Source organism: Lemur catta, chromosome 4 (genome assembly GCF_020740605.2).
Source record: "Lemur catta isolate mLemCat1 chromosome 4, mLemCat1.pri, whole genome shotgun sequence".
In the NCBI taxonomy this organism is placed as follows: domain Eukaryota; kingdom Metazoa; phylum Chordata; class Mammalia; order Primates; family Lemuridae; genus Lemur; species Lemur catta.
The window spans coordinates 15,213,426-15,240,163 of NC_059131.1; the positions used below are offsets into that span (position 1 = coordinate 15,213,426).

Below are 26,738 nucleotides of genomic sequence, written 5' to 3' on the forward strand. Positions count from 1 at the left end.
GTGACATGTCTCCATCTGTAGGAATGGCTTCTCAGGTGTACACATTCCAGATGTTGGGATTCACAGTTTTTTAGTCTTAGCTTTCCTTCCCAATCACTCTCTTGATCCAGTGGTTCCTTGGTTTAAATTCCTGCTGAGACCCTCAGTGTCTCAGCTGCTTGGTCTGGGTCAATAGAAGCACCCACAGAATTACAAATTTGACCAGTTTATTTCAGCATATTATGGGGGTACAAATGTTTCGGTTATGTATATTGCCCTTGTCCCACCTGAGTCAGAGCTTCAAGAGTGTCCATCCCCCAGATGGTGTGCACTGCACACATTAGGTGTGTGTATACTATCCCCTCCCACCTGCCCGACATCTGATGAATGTTACTACAATATGTGCACTTAAGTGTAGATCAGTTAATACCAATTTGATGATGGTGAGTACAGGTGGTGCTTGTTTTTCCATACTTGGGATACTTCACTTAGTAGAATGGGTTCCAGCTCTATCCAGGATAATACAAGGGGTGCTATATCACCATTGTTTTTGTCGCTGAATAGAACTCCATGGTATACACGTACCACATTTTATTAATCCACTCATGGATTGATGAGTACTTGGGTTGTTTCCACATCTATGAAATTATGAATTGTGCTGCTATAGACATTGGAGTGCAGATGTCTCTTTTATAAAATGTCTTTTGTTCTTTTGGGTAGATGCCCAGTAATGGGATTGCTGGATCAAATGGTAGTTCTACTTGTATCTCTTTGAGGTATCTCCATATTGCTTTCCACCAAGGTTGTACTCGTTTGCAGTCCCTCCAGCAGTGTATGAGTGTCCCTATCTCTCCGCATCCACGCCAACATTTGTTGTTTTGGGACTTTTTGATAAAGGTCATTCTCACTGGAAATAAGAGATATCTCATTGTGGTTTCGATTTGATGATTAGAGATGCTGAGCATTTTTTCATATGTTTGTTAGCCATTAATCTATCTTCTTTTGAATGCTGGATTTGCAAAAGGCATTAGGCTAAGGTCACTCACTCAGCTCAGAAGTGGCTTCCATCCTTTACTTCCATGTTTTCAAAAGTGTGTTTCTTAAAACACTAGTGCCATAGGATGACAATGGATGCCCCAAAACACTAGTGCCATAGGATGACAATGGATGCCCCAGACAAAAGGGTTCCAGAGACAACTTAATATGTGAAAGGCCATGTTGCAGAATGCTTCATACACTGGTTTATGTCCAGGGGACTTGTATTGAGACTCACTGCATCTGATAGCCTTGGACCCTTTAAAAGCAATCTTAGTTACCTTGAGGGCTAGGAGGGAGGAAGCATAAACACAATGCATAGCTTTGTCCACATCACCAAATACTAATTTAATGTACTGGAAATTCTTAAGGGAAATATCTGCCATTGGTTGAATCAATTGAGAATAAGCATGTCAACAGAAGTACCAGAAGAACAAAAAATAAGTTTATAAATCAAATACTTTGGGATCAAATCCCAACTCCGTCACTTGTTTCTTATAAAAACTTTTCCCTCTTCCACAGATAGTTGCATAGTTTACTCTCTCATTTCTTTCAGGACCTAGCAGAAATGGTACTTTATACTTGAGCCTCTTCTATGAAATAGAACTCCCATCATTACTCTCTATCCCTTTGTCCTGTATTTCATAGCCCATAGTGCTGATTATCTGCTTATTGTCTGCCTTTCACAGGAAGAAAGTGAGTTTTATGAAAGCAGGGTTTTTATCTTTTTCCCTGACTACCATACTCTAGTGTATAGAACAGTGCCTAAATATTTGAAGTGCCTTTTAAAATAGAAAATGTTTGTGCAGATGTATTAGCATTTAGTGCTGGTTATTTTGCCTGTTTATTCTCTCTGGCTATAAGTCTGTCTATTCTTGAACTTTAGCCAGGACCGTTTGCCCTTGAATTTGCCAGGGTCTCCCGTGTACCATTTAGCCCTGTCTTATACCTTCGGGCTTTTGCAGCCAGACTGCATGATACCAGGGTAGACTGGCACAAACAACCTGCTGTGGTTTCTAAGAGTCTGGCTTCAGTAAATCATCTCAGCCCTCTCATAAGTGATCTCAAACCAGAGGCACTTAGCATGTTCTATGGGCCCCTCCTACATTCACAGCCATTGGAGGTGAATGACTTCTCTGGCAGAGAAATACATAGTAGGGAATCTAGAAAAGGTGGCCAGGATACCATCCCAGGATTCTTCCTTAATGAACGCATCAGGAGCCTTTCACAGATTTAGCCAGCCTGTGTTATCCTCAACATATTCTTCTGCTACCAGGAAACTGCTGGAAGAAGCTACCTGTGGCTCACAGTGAGTAATAGCTGTAGGCCTGGAACAGAACTCCCAGTCCCAGGGAGTTGTAGCTGGCTCAGAGGCTGTGAGCCCAACACACAGTTTCAAATTACTCCCAGATAATACTGTTTGTCCTTGTGCTTTGTCTTTAGGGCCCTCTGACCTGAAGCCTGGTTGCATGGACCATAATAGTCCATCTGTCCAAGATGGGTTCCTACAGTTTGGAGTAACAGATGGATCAATAGAGGAGTTCCTCTCACCTTTTCATTCTTAGGTATTGATTATGAAAGTCATGATAAAGCAATTCTAAATGTAACTGGGTTATCTTTCCTTCTAGGTTGGGGTACTTATGCTTCTTTCAATAGCAGAATCAAGCTGTAATCCTTACCTTTTGAGATTAATAGGAAGTCTTATCCACAGGACCAGTCCCTTTCTTCCCATGAGCCCTTTGAGCTCACTGATGTCCAGGTGAAGGTCAGGAGTCCAGTGGGGTGGGCTCTGCTCTCATATAGATGTATCAGTTGGGCCTGATCAGAGAAGCAGAACCAATAGGAGCATAATAAAGGGATTTATTATGGGGTTTTGACCTTATACAATTACAGAAGCTAGTTGAACAGTATTCGAAAGGTTATTGCTCCCATGTCTAGCAAAGGGGTCTGAAGTCAGCATGGCAGAAAGTTAAAAAGGAAAGATTGATATAAAGTAGAGCAGAGCAAGAAAAAAACTGAAGCCTGTGAGGATGAACCAGAACTCATGAAGACAAACTGGAACCCATGCAAGGCTCTCACTATCTCCAGACCTTTAATTTCAGTGATGTGGGTGTCCTACAGTGGAAGCTGGCCCCTGAATTATGATGTTACGCACACATGGCCCAGAAGTCAGAGTAGTTGAAGGAAGGCATGATCAGAAGCTGGAAGAGCAGCAAGTCTGGCTATTATTCTATGTCAACCAGGTGAGCCCAGCAGGAAAGTGCCTACCTGGCAACAGGTGCCCTGCACTGACCACTGGAAACTGAAAAGAATATGACAGCTGCTCCATTTCTGGTTTCCAAACCTAATGAAAAATATCTCCAGTTGCATATACTGACATAGACTTATGTAGGGTAGGGAATTCTAGGAAACATATATATAATTTACAAATAAATACAATAACAAAATCATGTTTCTCCTGGTCAAAACACAAATACATTTTGTACAACCTAAAACAAGCTGATTTTTTCCCCCAAGAGGAAACAAAATCTGTGATATATTCATCGTTTAACTTAGTCGTAATTATACTTTTGCAATCCTCTAGCTTAAATAGTGAGATATAAGGTTAACTACTTGTGACAGAACAAAAAAATATGAATTTGGTCTCTGTCCCCAGTTCCTGGCACAGACCTTTAAAACCCTTGTGCTGGGTGCATCCGTGTTCTAATCTTTGGTCTTGGTTTCTACACAGAACACACAACTCCTTGGAATTTTCCAGGTGATAGGAACAGATATTTTTTTTTTTTCTGACAAGGTGACTATCAATGGGGGCTGATCATCAGAAAGACCAAGCTATGATAAGAAGCTTAGCACTTTCAGGCACCCTCCAGGAAGGGGAGAGGAGCTGGATAATGTATCTATAATTGAGCATACTTACATGATGAAGTCTCCATAAAAATCCCTAAAGTCCAGGGTTGGTGAATAAACATATATCCACAGGCCAAAAGGGAGGAACATTCCAGCTCCATCGGAACAGAAAATCCTCTCCTTGGGAACCTTCTGAACCTTGCCCTATGTATCCTTTTATGTGACCGTTCATTTGTATCCTTTATAATGTATTGGCAATAGTAAATAAACTATTTTCCTGGGTTCTGTGAGTCCCTCTAGCATATTGTTGAGCCTGAGAAGAGAATTTGTAGTGAAGTCAGACAGATGCTGTGGGTTACCTACCATTGACAATTGGCATCTGAAGTGGGGAACAGTCCTGTGGGACTGATCCCTTAATCAGTGGGGTCTATGCTAAGTTGATGCTAGCCAGAATTGAATGGTGACATCTAGCTAGTGTTGAAGAATTGGTTGGTGTGAGGAAAAAAAAAAAAAACCCACACATCTTGTCACAGAACTCTTCTGCATTTACTCTTCTGTGAGTAAAGAGAAAAAGCACAGTTATTTCCTATTGACTGCTATTAACATATATCATGTTAAATGGTAGAAAAATGGAGAAGGAAAGGCAATATAGGATATAAAAACCAATATATTGATACCAAGACAAGGAATAAATTAACCATACCTGTTGCAAGTCTCATTACTACAATTCCTCACATGATCATAGTATTTATATAATTACCTTCCTAGATATCTACCTACCTAGGTAGTAGACTACCTACTGCATATTCACTTTGCCTTCAGCAAGATCCTTGGCTATTTTTTGTTCTTTTCCTAGTGAGGTGACTCAAATCTTCATAACTGAAGAGTCTGGGTCGTTAGTAGTTCTGCCTATTGAAGATATTTTAACAATACTTTTCTTTTACTTTAATCAAAGGACATGAAAGTACTAAGAGGACCTCAGTCTGCATTATATACATAGTCTTCCCTCACCCCATTGTGGAGTAGTTATTCAGTGTCCTCTTGATAGGATTAATCATTCATGGCTATATGTAACTCCCTTCTTTGCCAACTGAGTCACTAGAATGTGGACCCCCTAATGGCCCAAAGGCAACGTTAATTTCCAGTTTAATAAAACCACTTCGAATCTCCCTGGTGGAAATAATCACCATTTCACACTAAGACTTCTAGACATCTAGACTAGCAGAACCCAATGTTGTGAGGAAATGAAGCAAAACTTTTACTGTGAATCACTAGGAATAATAGTGAGAAACTTTAATTTCTACCCCTCGATTCTGGAACCTGTGAATACTGGCAATGGGAGAAACACACCATTTATTGCTCACAGATTTGGTTCTATACTACATTCTGGAGGCCATTACCCAAGCTGGTACCCTAAGTTTTCAAAAGGTCATTTCAGGAAGATTCTGGGAAAATGGCAAAGCAGAAAGCACTAGGAATCTGTCTCTTCAATCAGACAACAATAATGTTGGCAGAATCTATCTGATGTACTGTCCTGGAACATTGGAGACTATTAAAGTCTTACAACTTCTAGGAGAAAGGCTTAAATGGTAAACTGTGGTTACGCTTAGTTAATTTCAGTTCTTAGCTAGGTAGTGCCTACTGATCCCTCACTCCCCAGCACTGTGACAGGCAGTTGTGCATGTGTTCCCAGAGCAGTTTGCACATACATAGCCTGTGGTAGCCAGAGTGAGCAACATGGGGGATGGATGTTCTGATCACCTGTTGCCTCTAATCACAGTTACAGACACAAAGTTGGGGAGACACTGGTGTTACACCTCCTCCCATTGTTGCAACCCTCTCCCTACAGTTGATGTAAATTTCAAGGGATTTAAAGGATCATCACCTTTTTTTTTAATCCCCCCTTCCTTCATTTATTTATGTTTCTCTTTTTGGGAGTCAGTCAGACATTAAAGACTAAACTATTCAAAGCAACTGAATATATGGGGCACATTAAAAAGTTACCATGCATATCCAAGGACTAGTGCAGGATCAGAAAATGCCTAAAAAGACCTTGAGTTTATACCTACAGCTTAAAATCAACCTAAATCAAGCAAACAAAAATTAAAAAAAAAAAACCAGCAACCCCCTGGGAAGGGGAAGAATCTTATTTCCAGAGTTAACACATTATTAAATCAAAATGTCCAGTTTCAACAAAAAATCACAAGGCATACAAAGAAACATTCAAAAGAGAAAAAGTAAACAAACAGAAACTGTCCCTGAGACAGAACTGATGGCAGATCTAGTAGACAAAGACATTTAAAAAACTGTCTTAAAGATGTTCATAGAACTAAAGAAATACATAGAGAAAGTCAATAAAGCAATGTGTGGAAAAAAATGAACAAAAAGAAGAAACATACAGAGAAAACAACAACAACAAAAAAACCCAAAAGAGGTTCTCAAGCTATAAAGTATAATAACTGAAATCTAAAAAAATCACTAGAGGTTCTCAAAGGTAGATCTCATCAGGAAGAACTAATCGGTAAATGTCAAGAGAGGATAATGGAAATTATCAAGTCTGAGGAACAGGAAAAAAAAAAAAAAGATTGATGAAAAGTGAACAGAGCCTAACAGACCTGTGAGAGAATCATGCCAACCAACATAAGCATTGTGGGAACCTCAGAAAGAGAACAAAAAGAGAAAGGATTTGATGAAATGATGACCCCAAATTTCTTGAAAGATATGAATGTAAATATCAAGCTCAACAAACTTGAACTAAGATGAAATCAAAGAAACTTAGACACAGTATAGTCAAATTGTCAAAAGTCAGAGACAAAAAGAGTATCTTGGAAGCACCAAGAGAGAAATGATTCATCACATACAAGGGATCCACATTAAGATTATCAACAGATTTCTCATCAGAAATTTTGAAGATTTCCAGAAGGGAGTAGGATCATATATTAAAAGTGCTAAAAGGAAAGAGAAAACGAAAAACCCAAGAATCTCATATCTGGCAAAACCATCCTTCAAAACTGAGGGAGAAATTGAGACATTCCCAGGTAAATGAAAGCTGAGAGAGTTTGTTACCACTTGTCCTACTCTGTAAAATATTGTCATGGGAGTTCTTTGGGTTGAAATGAAAGGACACTAGACAGTCCTGTATGAATAAATAAAGATCTCAGTAAAGGCAAATACATTGGCAATTATAAAAGCTAGTATTATGGTACCTTTCGCTTATAGCTCCACATTTTGTTCTCTACATAATTTAGGAGATTAATGCAGTAAAAAAGTGTTTATAAAGTTGCAATTTTCGATTTATTTATAGAAATGTAATATATAAAGATGCAATGCTGTGTTAACAACCAAAAGGTGTAGGGACAGAGCTGTAGAGGAAAAGAGTTTGTATGTGGTACGGTGGTATAAATTCAAATTAAAGTGTTATAATTTTAAAATGTTAAATGTAATACCCATAGTAACCACAATGGAAATAGCTATAAAAATATACCCAAAAGGAAATGAGAAGGGAATTAAAGTATTTCACTGCAAAACATCAGCTAAACACAAAAGAAAAGGGATGAGAGTAATACAAGAAATAAGGAATAAAAAACTATAAGGCATAGAGAAATAACAAAATGACAGAAGGCCCTCCTTATCAGTAATTACTTTAAGTGTAAATGGATTAAATTCTCCAATCAAAAGACAGACATCATGAGAAAAATGATCTAACTATTGTGTCTACATGAGACTCATTTTAGATCCAAAGATACAAATACATTGAAAGTGAAAGGGTAAAAAAGATATTCCATGCAAACAGTAACCAGAAGAGTGGGAGTAGCTTTACTAATATTAAACAGAATAGGCTTTTTTTTTTTTTTTGGAGACAGAGTCTCGCTCGGTTGCCCGGGCTAGAGTGAGTGCTGTGGCGTCAGCCTAGCTCACAGCAACCTCCAACTCCTGGGCTTAAGCCATCCTACTGCCTCAGCCTCCTGAGTAGCTGGGACTACAGGCATGTGCCACCATGCCCGGCTAATTTTTTCTATCTATATTTTTAGCTGTCCAAGTCATTTCTTTCTATTTTTAGTAGAGACGGGGTCTTGGTCTTGCTCAGGCTGGTCTCGAACTCCTGACCTCAAGTGATCCACCCGCCTCAGCCTCCCAGAGTGCTAGGATTACAGGCGTGAGCCACTGCGCCCGGCCAGAATAGGCTTTAAATTAAAAAAAAAGTTTACAAGAAACAAATAAGGACATCGTATATTAATGTTCAACAGAGCAAAAAGATATAATTATAAACATTTGTGCACATAATAGCAGACCATCAAAATGAGACAGAAACTGACAGAATTGAAGGGAGAAATAGAAAATTCTGAAATAATAGTTGGAGATTTTAATACCCAATTCTCAATAATGAATAGAACAACCAGACAGAAAATAAGTAAGGAAATAAAGGACTTAATACCAACTGGATCTAAAAGGCATTAAAGAACACTCTACCCAAAAACAGCATCATACACATTCTTCTCAGGTGCACAAGGAAAATTTTCCAGAATAGACCACATGTTAGGCCACAACCTAAGTCTTAATAGATTTTTAATAATATATTTTATTCAAAGTATTTTCTCCAACCACAATGCAATAAAGTTAGCATTCAAAAATAGAAGTAAAAGTGGAAATTTCTGAAATTTATTGAAATCAAACAATATAATCTTAAACTAATTTTTTCCAGATTAAAGAAAGAAATCACAAGAGAAATTAGAAATTACTTAGAGACAAATTAAAACAAAACTAAACACAACATACTAAAACTTATTGGGTGCAGTCAAAGCAATGTTAAGGAAGAAATTTGTAGTTATGAATGCTTACTTTAGAAATAAGAAAGTTCTCAAAATAAGACCTAATTTTATGACTTCAGAAACTAGAAAAAGAAGAACTAAATCAAAAGCTAGAAGAAAAAGGGAGATAATAAAGATTAAAGCAGAGCTCAATGAAATAAAGAATAGAAAAACTATAGAGACAATCAATGAAACCAAAAGCTGGTTCTTGGAAAAGATGAACAAAAAAGCTTTGGGTTGATGAACTACAAAAAAAGTGAGGTCTCAAAAATCTAAAATGAAAATGACTACTGACTCTAGTAATAAAAAGTATAATAAGAGTATTATGGGCAACTGTACACCAAAAAAAAAAAAAAAGGGATAACATAGATGAAATGGACAAGTTCCTAGAAACATAAAACCTGTCAAAACTAAATCACCAGGAAATAGAAACTGTACCCACCTATAACAACTAGTAAGGAAACTGGATCAGTAATCAAGTCTCCCAACACAGAAAAATCCTAGACTTGATGGCTTCACTAGTGACTTCACCAAAACATTTAAAAAAGAACTAACATTATTCCTCCTCAAATTTTTACAAAGAATTGAAGAGGAAATACTTATTAACTCATTCTATAAGTCGAGTATTGCCCTTGTAACAAAGTCACACAAAAACACAAGAAAACTACAGACGGATATTTCTTAAGGACAAAAAAGTACTCTCCAAAATAATATCAAATTGAATTCAGTAGCATATTAAATGGATTATACACTATGACTAAGCTGGTTTATTCCTGGAATGAAAGGATGGTTCAACATATGAAAATGCATCAATATAATACAGCACATTAACAGAATGAAGAAAATGTATCAATATAATACAGCACATTAACAGAATGAAGAAAAAATAAAACATATGATCAACTGAATTGATGCAGAAAACACATTTGACAAAATTCAACACCCTGTTGTGATAAAAACATTCAATAAACTATGAATAGAAGAAAACTCCCTCAATAATAAAAGCCATATATGAAAAACAACCACAATCATCATATTCTATGATGAAAGAATGAAAGCTTTTCCTCTAAGATCAGGAACAAGGTAAAGATGCCACTTTGAGTACTTATATTCAACATAGTATTGGAAGTTTCAACCAGAGCAATTATGCAGTAAAAATAAATAAAATGCATATAAATTGGAAAAGAAGTAGTAAGACTATCTCTATTTACAGATGATATAATCTCATATGTAGAAAATCCTGATTTCACAAAAAGAAAATTGTTAGGACTAATAAGCAAATTTAGCAAAGTAGCAGGATACAAAGTCCACACACAAATCAGTAGCATTTCTATATAGCAACAATGAACAATCTGGAAAGAAAATTAAGAAAACTATTTCATTCATAATAGCATAAAAAACTACTTAGGAATTAACCAAGATAGTGCAAGACTTGTGCAATGAAAACTATAAAACTGCTGAAAGAAAGAAGACATAAATAAATAGAAATGTACCACATGTTCACAGATTGGAAGACTTAATATTAAACTATCAATATTGCCACCAGCAATCTACATATCCAATTCAGTTTCAATCAAAATCCTAATGACACCATTTTGCAGAATTGGAAAAACCCATACTAAAATTCATATGGAGTCTTAAGGGTCACCAAATGGCCAGAATAATCTTGAAGAACAACAAAGCTAAAGAACTCACACTTCCTGATTTCTAAACTTATCACATAGTTACAGTAATCAAAACAATGTGATACTGCCATAAAGACAGACATATAGACTAATGGAATAGAATGGAGAGCCTAGAAATAATCCTTAAAATACATGGTAAAATGATTTTTGACAAGGGTAGAAAGAACATTCAATGGAGAAAGGAGATTATTTTATTTAATAGTAAATGTTGCTAGGAAGGCTGGATATCCATATGCAAAAGATTGAAGTTGGACCTTTACCTAACACTATATACAAAAATTAACTCAAAATGAATCAAAGACCTAAATGTAAGACCTAAACCTATAAAACTCTTAGAAGAAAACGTAGTTCAAAAGTTCCACGTCATTTGATTTTGAAATGATTTCTTGGATATGACAACAAAGGCACATAAAATAAAAGAAAAAATAGACAAATTGGATTCCATAAAAATGTTTAAAAATTGTGCATCAAAAGGCACTAACAATGGAGAAAGAATTTAATCTACAGAACAGAAGCAAATACTTTCAAATCATCTTTCTGATAAGTGATTAATATCCAGAATATATAAAAAACTAAAACTCAAGAACAAAAACCCAATTTGAAAAAGGGCAAAGGACTTGAAAAGACATTTCTCTAAAGAAGTTATACAAATGATCGATAAACATATGATAAGATACCCAACATCACTAATCATTATGGAAATGCAAATCAAAAACCTCACCTATTGGGTGGCTACTATTAAAAAAATGAAAAAACATAGCAAATATTGGTGAGGATGTGGAGAAACTGGAACCCTTGTGCACTGTTAGTGGGAATGTAAAATGGTGCAGCTGTGTGGAACAGTATAGTGTTTTTATCAAAATATTAAAAATAGAAATGCCATATCAGCCAGCAACTCCTTCTGGGTATATACCCAAAACAATTGAAAGCAGTGTTTCTAAGAGACATTTATAGACCCCTGTTCATAACAGCATTGTTCAAAATAGCTAAAACAAGGAAGCAATTCAAGTGTTCATCAAGAGATGAATGCATAAGCAAAATGTGGCATATACATTCAATGGAATATCATTCAGCTTTAAAATGAAGAAAATTCTGACATTTACTACAGTATGGATGGACCTTGAAGACATCATGCTAAATAAAACAAGCCAATCACAAAAATACAAGTACTGAATGATTTTAATAATATGAAGTACTTAGAATGCTCAAAATATAGAGACAGAAAATAGAATGGTGGTTGCCAGGGGCTTTAAGGTTATTATTTAATGAGTATAGAATATCAGTTTTGCAGTATGAAAAGAGTTCTGAAGATGGTTGGTGGTAATGATTGCACAATGATATGAATATACTTAATACCACTAAACAGTACACTTAAAAATGGTTAAGATGGTAAATATTCTGTTCTGTATATTTTATCACCATAAGCAAATTGAAAAATAAGGTCATTCCACAGTTCCTTCAGGCCAGCTACTTGAAAGTGATAGAGAAGAAGGTAACTCTTATGGATTTCATACAAATGAGACCATTGCCATGATTTATTTGCTCTCCAATGAACTCCTTTGTCAAAAGCAATTCTGTGTATAATGCAATAATAGTGAATAAGGATGGTGATTTTGGTAAAAACATTGCAGGTAGTATGGAAGGCAAATCTATTTCTTCAGTAGTAGCAAAGACCTGCTACAGCCTAATCTTTATATCCCTTCTACTTGATGTGAATAGCCACATTTTTGACTGTATAGGTCAGAAAACATCAAGTTCATGATGGATTGCTCATATTCTATGATAACTTAGTGGTCCATAGTTAAATATTCACTCTCTACTAAGGCTAGAGTAGCAAGTCAGAAGCTACTTTTCAAAAGGACAATAGTTATTGTCAGTGGATGGCAAAGTTTTGCTCCAAAATCCTAAAACTCTGTGCTCAGACTCATAGGACAAAGCTCTTTAACACCATTCTTATATTACAGGCCCTTCAAGTACTGTAAGATCTAGGTCTCATGGCCTAAGTGGTTGAGAAGCTTGCATGGATATCTGGACCTATTGCAGAGCCTTCCTTGTTCTGGAATTTTGTTCTGGCAGATTCTTAGATTACTTGGAAAATGGGATTGAGTAGCATGCTCGAATGAAGTATATATTATCTGTAAAATCCGAAGAGACTTATGAGCATTGTGAGTCTTAATGAAGGGACAAAGAACAAGATGCAGCAACTTGTTTTTGGAAGAAATATCTTGATATACCCCAGACCTATGGGCCCCTAGAAATTTCACGGAAAAGGTAGGTTCCTCAATTTTTGTGGAATTTATATTCTATCCTCTGGCATCATGCACCTTTCAAGGTAAATAACTAACATTTATTTAGCAAAGATTATGTATCAGGCACTATATTTATATTTATATTCATTATCTCATTTAATCATCTCAACTACTCTAAGGGAAGGGTTATTACTATCTTTATTTTTCTGTGTAAGGAAAGTAAGTCTTATTAAATTTGTGACTTGACCCAAAGCTTTGAAGCTAGTAATTCTTTGTGTGGTAATAACATAATAAACTCTTATGTCAAAAGCTAAAATAGTTGCATGGTCTGAGGTCAGAAAAAACTACCACATATTCCTACTATACTACCAGGTTCTAGTAATAATATAATAGATCTACATAATGTACTCTGGAAAGAAAAAGCTAGCAAAGACCCTGGGGACTAGATTATAACATGGGGCTGATAGGTTAGTCCTTTGTGGAGCAGTAAAGATGTATGGTTGGCCCTGCCAAATGAAAGTCAACTGTTTTTATCAGTCTTTACTAACTGGTATAGAGAAAAGCATTTATGAGATCAACTGCTGCATAGGCATTCTCAAAGAATGTGTTGATTTGTTCCAACAATGAAACAACATATACAGTTGATGATCAACACTTAAGTGCACATATAGTAGTAACATTCATTAGGTGTCGGGCAGATGGGAGGGCGCAGGAGAGGATGGTTATGTACACACCAAATGAGTGCAGTGTGCACTATCTGGGGGATGGATACACTTGAAGCTCTGACTCAGCCAGGGCCAGGGCAATATACATAACCTAATCATTTGCACCCTCATATCATGCTGAAAAAAAAAAACTATCAAAAAATATACAGTTGATAAGTTTTCAATAATCAACTGTCATTCTACAAGATCATTTGGTCTTTTGTACAGGCAAGTCGAGTGGGGATGTAGACGGAATTGCTCTCCCCCCACACACATCTTTCAATCCTTGATGGTGGTGCTAATCTCTGGAATCCCTCCAGGAATGTGGTATTACTTTTGGTTTGCTATTCTGGCAGGAAGAAATCATTATAGTGTTTTACACTTGACTTTTCCTATAATAATAATAATGGTCTACATTCTACAGGACAGGGAACCAATGTGGAGATTCTGCCAGATATTTAATGTATCTATTTTAATTTTATACTCTGAAACAGGGAAAATGAACACAGGACATGATTGGTGACCCACTGGGTCCATTGTTACGCAGAACCCAGCAAAGTTCCATTAATTGTCCTACCTTCATTGCTGTTCTGATTAGTGGACCAAAGTAGTGTTCTGGGTCTCTGGGAATTAAAGTAAATTCACTCAAGTTCCAGTAATCTCTAAAAAGGGTGATTAGTTTCCCTTCCCTAGTGTATTTTCACCCTGGTAATATCAAAGTCACAGGTTCTTTAGGAATAGGGTAAGAGAGAGATGTACAGTATAAATTTTGGCAATATGGCAGTATCTTTGCTCAAGGGTCTCAGACACTCCTTCATTCAAGAGGCTTACACATGTGTGACCTGGCTCCAAACTGGGAAATAGTTGATGAACCATGACTGTCTTTTGTACTTATTCAAGTCAGAATTCTGCTTCTCAGATCTCGAGATTTTTACTAAGACAAATAAAGTAAGATTGTGATAGTCTGCTCATCTATTTCATTTCTAGAGACACTATTATTAATGAACCAACAATAAAACTGATGACTGCTTTAGCTCTACAATTTGGTATGGTTATGACTCTGACCTTGATTTTGGTGATTAAGATGACATCACTTGGCCCGAGCTACTCTGAATCAACCCCAGTGGATTCAGAAAGCTCAGCTCAATGGCAGCAATTTCCACTGTCAACTCCAGTGCACACAGAGTACTTACAACAGAGTTCTCCAAGGATATTGGGGTCTGCTCATCAATATATTTCTCATAGCATTAGTGAAGAATGTGTTGTCTGGTGTATATATTAATAGGGTGTGATTTTACCTGAAAAATCTATTCTCACATTCTAATTTCCATAAGCCAGTGGATATTTTCCTTTACAATATGCCAGGAAATTTTTTGGCACTTCAGTTTTATATAATTTAGGTCATTTTCACACCCAGCTTTCAGTCAACCCATCAAACAAGATAGTAGGCTCACTCCTAGATTCTCAACCTAACAATACAATCCAAAATCCCTTTAATAAGTCCATATCCATAAATTTGGCTCAATCCAATATTATATTCCTTTCACCATTATCCAACAGCCTTAGGATCCATTCCCACACTCATGGATGCTGTTGACATAAATTGAAAAAACTGTGAAATAATTTTGTTCTGTATTATGATTCCTTACAGGTTCCTCTGTGCACCTCACCTTCTGTGAGTCACTTGCTCAGACTTGACACTGGTTAATGGTTATTGCTAAAGAAATGAAAAACGACAGTGGGGATATGTCCTTAGGACAACCAGAAGCCCTTTGTATGGCTACTGCATGACAGGAGAGGCCATTATAAGTCCATAAGAAAGAGGAAACTAACCTCCGCAGACAGGGAGAAAAAGCCACTTATACTGAAAAGGAGTCTTGGCAAAATGTAGGCAAGCACTAATCTCACTTCTGTCACTGTATTTTTCTGGAGTTTCATATAAAATGAATCAAATAATACGTGGCCATTTGTGTTGGCCTTCTTTTAGTTAGTATAATGTTTTGAAGGCTCATCAGTGTTGTAGCATGCACTGGTACTTCAGTCCTTTTAATGGCCAAATAATATTCCATTGTATTGATGTACCATATTTTGTTTATCTACTTATCAGCTGATAGACATCTGGATTGTGTCCACCTTTTGGATATGTGTGTGACTAATGTTGCTATGAACAGTCATGTACAGGTTTTGGTACACATTTTGCATATGTTTTGTTTTCATTTCTCTTTGTCGCTATCCAGAAATGGAATTGCTAGGTCCTGTTTCTAACAATCCTGTGAGGTAACTAGTATAATCTCTATTTTACTGATAAAGAAACTGAGGTTCAGAGGAGTTAAACTATGCACCACGTCATAGAGCAAAGAGAAGGTGTGATGAAAACTTGGGGTTAAGTCCTCAGCTCACGTTTCCCTTATGCTTTTGTTAGGTGTAAGCACTGAAGATGCAGCAACATCTGTGTCTGCTATGCACGACAACATACAAGTACAGATACATGCAATGATTGAAATGACATCAGTTGTGGTTTAAAGCGAACCTGACATCATCATAACTATTCCCCCCTGCCAACCCCAACTCCCCTGCTGGAAACATGTGCTCTAGCTGGGTCTACCTCCCTTCTATGAATTTTTCACAAAATGAACTCTGGCTTGTCTTTAGGGAGCAGAGTCAGAATTACTTTTTGTATGAACCAGCCTCAGAGGTTGTGCAGGGGACGGCATGGCAGCTTCCCTAGCACTGGAATCTCTGAGACCCACAAGGAATGAACATGCCTGAACGCTGCCGGAATGTTGATCTCCTGATAAAGAGATTTCCAATAAATCATCAGGAAACTTGCTCCCCAGAGTCCCTGGCTTTATTTCTCAGCCTGGGCCATGACCTCTACACACACACTCGGGGGACTGAGGTCTCTTAACCTGAAATATGGCTCTTTAGGATTGACCACCATCTCACCAACTAAGGTGCAGAAATCCTACAAACTTTTATATATTTTTTTAAGAGCAAGCAGCTCAAAATTGGATTACCTTTCTCCATTTTCATACAAAGTGGATTAATGTGCCTCTGTCTTTATTACATTTTCCACCCTTGTCATTTGTGATTAAGCCAACACTATGAAGATGTATTACAGATCAGTATAAATGAGAACATTAAAACACTGGCTATATATCAAAGAAGCTCAAAGCAAGTTGATTTGTGCTACACACGCCCTTGGCACAGTATTTTTAGAATATTTCACAACTCTTTGGACAGAACAATCTTTCTATGGTACCAAAAGAAATAGGAGATATTAAAAAAAGAAGAAGAAAGAAAGAACAGTGCCAATTTTTGTTCTAGGTAATGGAGGAGGGAGGGCTACACTCCCTGCAGCAATCTGAATGTGGATTTTTTCATAGATGAGGCTTTCAAACAAAATCATCACCTGGGACAGAGAAGAAGGGAAAATGTGCACTATAACCAAGATTCCTAGTTCACATGAGGAAGAATGTTTGACCCCTACCTTATTCCCCTGAGCTTATGTTCCACCTCTCCAGAGTCATTTCTGCATTGAGGACACCTTCATGGCTCAGGTTTCCTGTAGAAGCACATGTCTGCACAGCTGCCACCTCATGCTTAGTTACATGAGGAATGAACTCAAGACTCAAAGATTCAGGCCACAGGATGAAGCAGTTCTGGTAAGAGGAGAAAGGGAGTAACAGCCACAGAAGTGCTGTTTCTGAGCAGAGGATGATCCTACTGCTCCTCTAAAAAGACTCCTCCCTGCAACACACTCTTGCCTCCACCTGATAACTTTTTCCCAAGTGTGTTCATGGGAGCTGGAGAGCTCTGGGGCCTGTGGATGCAGTACCTTCCCAGGATAGGCTGCCCAGGCGGCAGACCCAGGCTCTTCCTGGCCAGCTCCCACCTCCTCTTCTGCCCTTCTGACTCCCTTGGGCCCTTAAAGGGAAGAGTTTGTGAATAGATCAGAGCAATTCTCCACCTTCTTGTCACTTTCTTCACTCTAGGGAACCACCCTACAGGGAAACCTGTGACCTAGGGGCCACACGTGGCTTTTTGGATCCATGAGCATGCATGGCCTTTTGACTGAACCCAAATTTTACAGAAAAAGTCTTTTTAATAAAGGGATTTGTTCTATGAATTTTGGACTTGGTTGAGGGGCTGCACTTGGGGATCTGGATGGCCACATGTGGTGTTGAGCCTGCAGGTCCCCACCCCTGCACAGTTGATGATGAGGTGTTTCTATACCTCTCATTTGAATCTGGTCCAATCCAATTGTGATATGTGCAATACAGTGAAAACAAGAGAGGTAAGCTCCTTGTGGTCAAGAAGTTTGTGGAGGAGTCAAACAAGTATTAATAATAAGGAACCGATAGATTATGCTAATTACGAAGAAAATAAAACAGAGAGATATGACACAGTGCGTTGAAGAGGTTAGTTTATCAATGTCAAGGAGGTGGCTTTTGATATGAGCCCCAACTGGATCCTAAATTGATTGGGGGTATTGGGCAGTAACCTAAGGGAGTTGGCATTCTGAGAGGATAGGAGTCTTTAGACATAGTCATTGTGGGCAAGGCCAAAGAACGTTGTTTCCAGTATAAGCTAGGAGTTGTAATTTTTTATACACTAAGTGCTGTCTCAGTGAAGAATAAGGGAATCAGCTAAAATTCTACTTGAAATGTGGGATTGAATAAGGAATTGTACACTTTAACCTGCTTTCCAACTGCACATCTGAGAAAAAGACATGGAGATCAATTATCAATTCAATAAATGTTGATGAAACAGACACAGTCACTATGGCATGGAGATTTTAGTTAGATAAAATTAATTGATAAGCAAATAATGACATGAGTGTAGTTATACCTTGTGAAATGTACTATAAAGGGATGTAAGAGTACAGCCTAGGAACAGGTGGGAGGGGGACTAACTACTATCTAAAATCTCAAGAGAGACCGTCCCAAAGGATGTCATTTGAGCTGACAGATCTGGCAGATTTGCATGTGTGCATTAACAAGGTTATTTTGCATGGGGCAGGGACAAGGAGCTTTCAGGCAGAAGAAACAGCAAATGCAAAAATCCTGTGGCAGGAGGGAGCAGGTTCTGATTAAAAACCTGAAAGGGAAGCTCAGGGTGCCAGATGAGTCTGAGGATTTGAGCAAGTGCCAGGAAAAACAGAATCTTGTAGGTGATGTGAAGTTAATCTCTTTTTTTCCCCTAAGAGCAAAGGCAAGTCCTTGAAGAATTTTCACCTGGGGAGCCACAAGTTCATTTGCATTTTTAAAAGGTCACTTTGGGTAAGACAAGAGTAAATGTAGGAAAAACAACTGGGAAACTAGACAGTCTAAGTCAGAGATCATGGTGACTTGAACTACTGATATGGCAGCACATAAATGAAGAAGTGAATATAGTAATGATATATTTATTGGGTTAAACCCACAAAACTTGCTAATGCCCCAGAATATAGCAAGAGAGATGGAAGTGTCAAAATTGATTTCTAAGTTTTTGTGTGTGTGTTTTTATACAATTACAAGGATAGTGATTCTTTTCCCTTGCTAGAGAATTGGCAGGGATAAACTTTGGTGAAAAGAGACAAGTTTCATACTCTTTTGACAAATAATGACTATGAATTATTCTTGACTGGCTTAAGGATGAGAAGAGAAGGGATGGATTGTGGAGGGTGAGGCAGATTCTTCATGTGGCCAATGAAGAAACAACTTTTGACTAAGGGGAGACTAGAGGAAGATTTATGAAAATACTGTTTTATGTTTCAGGAGAAAATTTCAGGGCACTGTTTGGCATTCTTTTTAGAGTGAGAGGTTATTCTTTATGAAACAAGAATGAAAACTATGAGGGAAAAAGGACAAAGGGATGTATTGGAAAAGTAACAAGGCAAAATGAAAAGAGATGAAGGAGAATCTCAGGTGGACTGAGAGCACTATAGGGTGATGAGGCCAGTGGAGGTAGGCACAACAATGGAATAATTTAATCCCTGATGTAGAGGACAAATTTGGAAAGATCTCTCAAAATGCTGACAATAGGATAAAGTAATAAAATAATAATAAAAACATGACAAATATGGTGGACAGAGAATGGTTACACAAGACTAATTAATTACCAAATAAATAGCTGGGGGGAGGAATCAAACATACATTATTTTCCACTTGACAAAAGACCTAGATGTAGGTTACAGTGTCTCACAACACTGCAGGCACGATCAGTTAAAGAAAATACCGTGAATTATTGTAACTATAAATATACTCTGTATCTTATAAGCATTTAGCAAGGGAGAAAACAAAACTAGAAATATAGTATCTTAAAGGGAAAATATTCTTGATTTTTTTTTGTTCTGTAACACCAACAGTCAGAAGATAATAGAGAAAAATCTACAGAATTTTGAAGAAAATTTTTGTGATTTGAAACTATTTTATCTAGCTTCCCTTTTATAATGCAAAAAGGTAATAGGAAACCATTTTCAGGTATACAAAGTTCAGATCATCTACCAGCCAGGTACACTCGAAGCACAAACATGTACACATATGCACTCTTGAAGATACAGTCTTCTGATAGAGTAAGATAAATGAAGAAGGAATTAAAAGAAGCCAAAGCTCAAGAATGCAGATATTATGGCATAGATGGAATATAGCCCACTTCAAATAAAAGCAAGAATATGTATATTTTATAACTAGTTATAAAACTGAATATAAATTTTAAAAACACATTATTAAATTAATAATTTATTAAGAATAAAGCATTTATAAATTCCCAGATTATATTGACAGAGGAGGACAGGAGTATAGGAGAGAAGAAAACTTCATATTTTAAAAGAGTGAGGAACTAAACACATTCCATTTTGTCTGAACTCCAATACGAAAAATATGATTGAAGTGATAGGGCTTGATTTTATTTTCCCCTCTCTCTTTTTGAGAATAGAAGTAACACTGCCCTTCTCTTCCATTATATTCCTCTATTTATATCATAAATTAAACTAGACTTTTAGGAAGTTCTTGACTCGCATTGAGCTGTACTCATCAAAGCTGAAAGGGAAAAGATACTAGGATACAATTTATACACTGTGAAGACCAACACAAGCACAAGAGCTTTATATTGCTAATAAAAAAGTTATCTTCACAAAATTGCAGTGAAATGAAGTTCCACAACCCTGATGCTTGGTATGATGCTGTTTTGTACCTAAAATGTAAAAATTTACATTTATGCTATTTTAATTTATTCTTGTTAATTTCAGCCCAGCGTTGCCCCCCTCCATCAAGGCTCTCTCATCAGACATTGGCTCCATCCCTCCCAGCTTTGAACCATCTGGAGATTTGGCCAAGAGCCACTTATGCTTTCATCTAAGCTCATGTTTGGCAAACTTTAATCATTCAAGGACCAAAGTCACAATTTTGACACCGTTTTTGACATATTAACATGTAATAAATATTTTTCTTTAAATTATTTTTTACTTGTATAAATCCATTTTAAAAGAAATTTTATAGCATGGGTTTAATGTATAAGATATATCTATATAAACCCATATTGGCCTGGTATCAAAAGTCTCCCGTGAGCCCCCGCCAGTAGTACAATACCACCGTTTAGGAACCCAACGGTTCTGGTCATCAACACAGTGATAGGTCGGACAATGATCAAAGGTACGTCTCACTTGTGATGCCACTTTCTGTGCTAGTGTCTAAGACCAGAGCTTGGATGATATAGAAAGCCCTAATCTAAGCACAGTGACTGAAATAGTGAAGGCTGTGTGAAAGTTCTCTCACTCAGAGATACTTTTCAGCCTTGACGTATTTGCATTGGCTTAAAAAAGTTCATATTATTTTACATAGTTTATTTGGCTCTTTGGTTAGTGTCTGACACTAAAATTATCCCAATCCAACTTACATCTGACTTCACATTTCAACGGTCTTTCCGGAGCCTATACATTTTCTAATTTAGGTGTAAGTGTGTTCGGAGTACATCATCAGAATCTCTTTGCATTTTCAGCTAAAAATTTCAGATTCAATCATTTGTCAAATTCAATAGTGGTTTCAACCATATGTGTATCACTCCATGCAATTAAACAGGATAAAATATATTTTAATTTTTCATGCCATCAGTGGCCTGGAACAAAGAGATTGTGTTATTTGTTTGCTTTAAAGTCTGTCTTTTTCACACCAAACTATCCCATATATATTAGGCTACAAGTTATTATTGAGGCAAATATCTTTAATGTAATTTCCTTAAAATGGTTATAACTCTTTGATAAGGTTAGTGATGGTAATTTTCAATGAAGATATCAAAATGATAAGAGTTAGTCATCTTCATTCTGCAGGGCGCCAATTTGATCACCTGCTGGGGTCAGGAAGAAATTTTTCTTGCCAGAGAAAACGTGTCATATAATTCACTCCAATTGGTGCCTAATGCAAATACTTTCCTCTTTCAGACCCAGCAGGTGCAGCCTTTCTTGACAATGCATCATCCTGTTCTACAGTGATTTTTCTCCATCACTTTATTGATCCTTCTTCTATCTACTCCCCATTTCAATGTCTCTTTCTTTCATTGAGCCCTGCCCTTTGCCTCTTCCCCTTCACTAATGAATTGCATATGTATCTGGGCTTGGGAACTCTCTATCTGTCCTTTCACCCCTCATGGTGTGTTAGGCACCCACACCATCCTGCCATAATTTCTTCTGCCCAGTCATTATTAGGGCATTCACTAAAATTCTCGTGTGAATTGCAGAAGCCAGCTGCTGTTTTGACAGTGCTGCTGATGAGGGTGTAAGATGGAAAATGGCAAGTTCCACTCTACCTTAATGGGAGGTGTTAGCTTAAACAGGGTTTTCAGGATCTTGAATTACAGGTCAAATTCAGGGAAAATATTTTCTCAAAGGAATTAATATACTTATGGAATCTAAAATAAATAGCCAAGGTTCTATATATATGCTATAGAAATTTAAATCCATTTTAAGATAGACTACCATGTGTTTCATTATACATCTTACATAGCACTGAGAGATTTGGAATATTATATTTCATAGATGCCATTTCAAATATCATTGATGGAGAAAAATCATTAGGATAGTAGTAGTAATAGTAGTAGCAGTATTAGTACTATTAGGTCATTAAATATAAAATGTCTAATTTTGAATCAGAAGTGTAGGTTATTATATCTCAAACAAGAACCAGTACAATTAATCAAAGTATGTGTCTAAACTATTGACAGAGTTTTGCCATCTTAATGGTAGCTTGTTTATGCCAGCAGTGAAGAAGCCTGGAGAGTGAGTGACAATGAAATCTCCAAAGGTGTTTTCCATACCTTGTTGAGAATGAAATATTTTTCCTTGCAAGAACTGGTCCAAAACCTGGAAGAAGTGGTAGTCAGTTGGTGTAAAGTCTGGTGAATATGGTGGATGACAGAGCTTTCATGTCCACCTTCTGCAGTTGAGCAGTTATTTGTGTAACATGGGTCGAGCATTGTCTTGCAAGAGGATTGACCTGTCTCTGTTGATCAATCTCTGCTCCCTAATCACAAGCATCCTCATCATTTTGTCCAGTTGGTTGTAGTAGACAACCGCTGGAATTGACTGATCAGGTTTCATGAAGCTGTAGTAGATACCAGTGCTGGACCACCAAACAGACACCATTAACTTTTCTTTATGAATGTTTGGCTTTGGACTATGTTTCGACACTTCATCCTTATCCAATCATTGTGCTGAACACTTGTGATTGTCAAAAAGAATCCATTTTTCATCACATGTAATGCAGTGTAGAAATTGTTCACCTGTATGTTATGACAGCAAAGAAAGGCAAGCTTTGAGACAATTTATCTTCTGATGCTCATTTAATTCATGCAGAATCCACCTATCCAGCTTCTTTACCTTGCTGATTTATTTCAAATGGTCCAATATTTTTGGAATAGTAATGTCAAACCTTGCTGCTAATTCACACATAGGTTGAGAGGGATTCGCTTCCACTACAGCTTTCAGCTCATCATTATCCACCTTGATCTTAGGTCGCCCACGGGGCTCTTTTCAAGATTAAAATCACCAGAGTGGAACTTCTCAAACCATCAACGTACCGTGCATTAATTAGCTACATCCTTCCCAAACACTTTGTTGATATGTTGAGCTGTCTGTGCTACATTGCTTCCACGACAGAACTTATATTTGAAAATAACATGAATTTTTGACTTATCCATAGTTTCACAAAAGTTGCTCTAAAAAATTTTTGAAAGTTAATCACAAGCCAAAATGTGCATTTTGAAGACTGAGGATGTACCTTCACAATAAAAATAACACAAGAAGTGTCCAAGTAAAATGTCAAAGATATCAGGTGTCAAACTTAGTACTTAAGAAAATTGGACCCTTCATACTTAATAACCCAATAAGATAGTGATTTTCCTCTCCTTTTTTTGCAGACCTTCTTCAACTTTTAACCTCTTATATTTAGTCAACCAATATCCGATATGCACTTATTATAAGTTTGGAATTGTCCTAGGTGAACCATTTGATATTGCTCTTTTTTTTTGGTACATCAAAAATGGTCAACTATTAGGCATTTCATATGATTCTACAATTTCCCATTTAATAGTCACAACAAAGGTGTGAAGTAAATATTATTCCTGTTTGTATATGAAGAAACTGAGGATCAGATAGACTTCCATGGAGAGCACATGGCAAAGTAGGGCTTCAGATTCAAGTCGTGTGCATTTTCCCGACTGCCACACAGAGTCCTTCCCAATCTCATTTTGTTATTTGCATGCCTCGGTTTGGTAAGCTGAAAGTTTCAATAAAGAACCCAGTGTCGTCAAATTGCTGCTGACTCAGCATCCTGTGCATCATGAACATGAGCCTATTTCATTGGTTCCTGAACCCAGGAAGTTTTTTTCTCCTCTTGAAAGCATGAGTTCTATGTATCCATGTTCCAACAATAGGAAATTTACTAGAGCCATTGCACTCTTACTTTAGGGATCCCTATGAGAAAGAGGGACTATGATGAGAACAAGAGTGCTTGGTCCCCTTATGCTAAGTGGGCTGTGGCAGAGAAGGCACATGTCTACCTGCATCACCTTTAATGATGAGATCCAGAAGCTCAGGTACATACAGATCAAACCCGGACTGGAAACTATCAATGCCTAGAAACTATGCCGTAAGTGTTGGAGATTTCAAAGCGGAGGAAAGACGTACCCATATGTCTAATTATTCACCTTCTAAAAGAAGCAGTCTTATTAAATTTTTTTGTATTATTTAACACAAGGTCCCAGGCCAGATAACTACAATTGTTCCACATTGCCCAGCTCTTCATCCTGGGTGGATTGGGAACTCTAAGTTTGCCAAAATCTCCTTCTATGACAGTCTCAATCATTGCAGCTGAACACGTTAGAACCATTCGTGATTTCTGTAGCACACTCAGTTTTCCAAATGAATAATAAATATAATTCTGTCAACTATTTTGGGAACCCATGTATTATTTTTATTCATTTTTTTTCTGAGGGAAACAAGAAATCTATTTGCTTTTGCACAGTATATGGCAGTCAGAAGTACCTCATTCATTCACTTTTTATTCATTTGATGCATGAAAAAAAGGCATTAAATGTATTTCAGCGTGTCACCTCAAATTCTGTGCAGCCAACAGTGATGAATATGCTTGGTTCGTCAGCTGGGGTACTGTTTCATTTTTTTTTGTGACAATATCATTTGACAAGGCGATTCTGCATTGGCAATATTGTATCATATTTTTGTCTGCATGTAAATTATGTTGACAGTCTCATAAACCTAAATTGGCAGGCATACTGTCCCAAAGCAATGTTTGTTAAAATACACTAATGGAATAGAATAAATAAATTTTTCCAAAGCATTAATAACGCAGTGGTGTGTCACTACATTGTGCAAGAAAGTCTACAGGATATGTTACTGTCTATGTTAAATTAATATAGCATATATTTCTTAACATATATTTCATTTCACCTCATGCTTATGTTTATTGATCAGTCGTCACATTTCACAGAGCTCTGTGTAATATGGTCACACATTTGTGATACATTTTAAGAAGTCGGTGTTGTTTGTCACAGATACCTCTAATGGAACAAGCATAAAGTGCAATTCCAGGCTGGCATTTTATATCGCTTTGTTCCAGACTGGGCTTCCCCTTTCTCACCTGCCACCCTAAGGACACACTGTAGCTGGCCTCTGCCCTGATGGAGCAGGCAGATTCCAGAGCAGGCTGATGTAGAACAGGTCTCTAGAATACCAAGAGGACTGGGCATAGGATTTATTTATTTTTGGACCACAAAGATGAGACATGTCCCTTCCAGTGTCTGTGGACGGACAGCATGGAAGGTTGGCGAAAGTATGGACTATTTCATACTTTCAGTCCTTTCACTTACTAGAATGTGACCTTTGTCAAGAAATAAGATCTCTTTGAGCCTCAATTACTGTACAATGGGAATAATCACAAATAACAATAGGTGTTATAGGGATTGATTACACAGAGATGAATGTAAAGCAATTGGTATGATGTCTGGCTCATAAAAGGCACTCACACAAAGTATCTAAAAAGAATAGATGGAGGAAGATCAGACGACAAAGAAACAAAGAAAGAAAATGAATTTAACCATTTTCTTTGATGAAACAGAGGATGGAAATTTCACATGCTGTGTCCCAAACATGTACGTACTGGGAGCATAGAGAAATGGACACAATTTTGAATTTCTACAGATAGAGTCAAATCAGAGTGTACATTGGATTCTGCAGGTACCCTGACTCATATACTTCCTGAATAGCAGTGCACATGCCCCTCTTTGGGTTCTTTAAGTATCATCATTCTTATTAGCAGATGACTTGCATGGCTATGGCTTCTGATCTTTGGAAAGAGCTGAAGAAGAACTGGGATGTACTGAGAAAAGAATTTAAGGAAGAACAGTCAGGTTGGTTTCTAAGGGTCATACTTCTTGATCAGACTTGGGCCAGATGCTTGTATGGCTGTTGCCACCAATGCCTGTTACTCAGCTTTGTCTAGTCTCTCTTGGATTTTACCCTGAGACTTTGGATGAAGCACATTGCAAACTATTCATCTGGAAGACAATATGCTTGGACTTCAGTGCTAAACAAAGAGGGTTAGGCAGACACAGCTCTTGCCATCAGATGCATACATAAGTCCAAAACAAATAAATATGCAGGTCATACAGAAGGAGAGATTTCATATTTAATGCATGGCTTCACTTATAAAATATTGTATTCAACGTTAAACACCACATTGCTTAACCATAAAGAGAAAATCCACCATCTTTCTGCTAAACCTAAGGGATTTTTTGAAATAGGTAAAAATATAAGAATTGGTTAAAATGTAAGCAGTAGTCCCAGAAAGAAATTTTGAATGTTTAGAAAAAGATGGCAGCTATAGGCGAGAAAATAAATGCAGGGACAGGTAGTGCTTTGTAAAGTTAAGAGGTAGGATT

At 37.2% G+C, this 26,738-nt stretch overlaps 1 long non-coding RNA gene across 1 annotated transcript; it reads left to right on the plus strand.

Moving 5' to 3' along the window:
* The first annotated feature begins 2,303 nt into the window (after positions 1 to 2,303).
* On the plus strand, positions 2,304 to 4,147 carry LOC123636425. Its single transcript, XR_006734529.1, has 3 exons — positions 2,304 to 2,323; positions 2,458 to 2,579; positions 3,994 to 4,147. It is a non-coding gene; the product is annotated as an uncharacterized LOC123636425 (long non-coding RNA).
* Positions 4,148 to 26,738: the final 22,591 nt, after the last annotated feature.